The sequence below is a fragment of the Morone saxatilis genome, unplaced genomic scaffold (assembly GCF_004916995.1).
Source record: "Morone saxatilis isolate NCDOM2014 unplaced genomic scaffold, NCSU_SB_2.0 Contig12, whole genome shotgun sequence".
In the NCBI taxonomy this organism is placed as follows: Eukaryota; Metazoa; Chordata; class Actinopteri; family Moronidae; genus Morone; species Morone saxatilis.
In genome coordinates, this window is record NW_023339674.1 from 130,305 (window position 1) to 132,508 (window position 2,204).

Consider the following 2,204-nt stretch of genomic DNA (forward strand, 5'->3'; position numbering starts at 1 on the left):
TTGTTATTATTGTTATTATTTCTATTTCTTTTTATTTTATATTTTTTTTATTATCTATTGTGTTGTATCTGGATCTGTAACAGTGTGGGATCAATAAAGTTGATCTGATCTTTATGGATGATATTGATCAGAATACACTGTGTCTCCACTACAGAAACACTAGCTAACTGCTAAAGTCTGATAAGGTTGTCTGACGGTATTAGTTTGATTGATGCTTTAATAAGGTGAGTATTGATTACTGATCAGGCTGATCAAGATCAATATTCCGGGATCAGGACCCAGATATTAATGTCTGTTTTACTAACAGATTTAATTTGTGACAGATTTAGAGGATGAAGACGAGGAAGAAGATGATGATGGTGGTTCCTGCAGCTCTAACTGACTCCTGTTGGTTTCTGCTGACTCTTCTTCTCCTCCTCCGGACAGGAAATACCAGCAGAGCAGCAGATTAAAATGACAAGACGCAGCAGAACGCTCGTCCTCTCTTACACAACAGAGCGCAGAGGTCACAGGACCCAGCAGGACCCTGAATGCCACATAAATGAAAAACAGCAGATGTAGCCCAAAGACATTTATCAACACTTTGAGCTGAATCTGCATCCACACAAACACTCTGAGCTTCGTTTGACCATTGACCTTTAAAGTCCGACACGAGGAGGCGCCTCGTAGACGACACCGAGAACGGACGCATTCATCTCTCTTCAAACTGAACTCAGAGACTGTGGCTTCATCCTGAAAGAATCTGCTGGAAAACAAACGCTGCGAGAGCAGAGAGGCTGCGAGAGACTCTTCACACCTCACATCTGAAGCCTTCTGGTTTCCATGACGATGAGCTGAGGAGCCAACAGGCTTTGAGTCGAAGACAAAAACCACCAGAACATTTAATTAATGTGCTCAGCTCCTTAAACAGCTCAGAGGATTCCTGAGAGCACCAGGAATTAGACTGAACCCACTGCTGCACAGAGAGCAAACACCAAAGAACATTAATATAATACATATATATAATAATATATTATAATATCATATAATATAAATAATATATATAATAATATAAATTATAACACAGCTGTGAGTCTTCCAGCTGAACGCTCTGGCTGGGGTTTAAAGCAGGTGAGCTGTTGTGGGTCTTCCTGTACAGCTGATGGTTACAGCAGCTTTAATCAAGCATTGAACACATTTCCTCCAAACTCTCAGGGAAAGACCAGAAAAACAGACTCAGTGTGAAACTAAAGGGACTGATACTTTAAACAGCAGCTGAGGGGTCACCATGGCAACGGCTGAGACTTCCTGAAGACTTCCAGTAAACGCTGAATCTCACAGAAGTGAAAGAGAAAACTGGGAAAGTCCCAATCAAATCACATTCCAACACGCTCTGGGACAGAAGTGAAGAAATAAATATCTTTATTAAAAGCACACAACGAGAGACTGAACACATTCAACTCACACTGGACAGAAATACAGCAGATAATTCATTATAAACACATATAAACAATGTGGTTCTGTACGCAGAAACACTGAAGATGCAACAGTACCAAACCAACAGAGACACTTAAAGTTCCTCCTCCGTCCCTGGAGAGTTGCAGTGGGAAGCTGGACCCAAAGCTCTGGTTCAGCAACGAGCACGTAAAGGGACAGTGAACACTTAAAGTGACAGTAAGCACTTAAAAGTTGCACAGCTGCTAAAAAGTCACTGATTCCAAAAACAAATAAAGAGCTGCAAGGCTGATTAAATGACGTTAGCTGCTGTTAACGGTAGGGGACCACCTGTATTTCTCAGGATGGACTGTTAGAGCCACATGTTGAGGACTGGTAACCACAGACTAGGAGGTGGTAGCCACATTTTGGGTTATTGCAAGTTGGTAGTCACTTGTAGGAAGGTTGTAGCCACATGTTGAACACAGGTAAAAACATGTTGAGGACTGGTAGCCAGATGTTGGTAGTGGCAGCTACATGTTAAGATATTGCAAGTAGGTAGCCACGTGTTGAGAAGTGGTAGCCGTAGTAGTCACAAACAGGGACGTGGTAGCCCAGCAATGGATTGTGGAAATAATTTCAGGGGGTAGCATGTAGTAGTCACATGTTGGAATACTGAAATCACATGTTGCTAATTAGTAGCCACACATTGGGAGGTCAAAACCACGAGTCAGCACATGGTAGGTACAAAGTCACATATTGGGAGATGGTAGCCACGTGTTGGGAGGTGG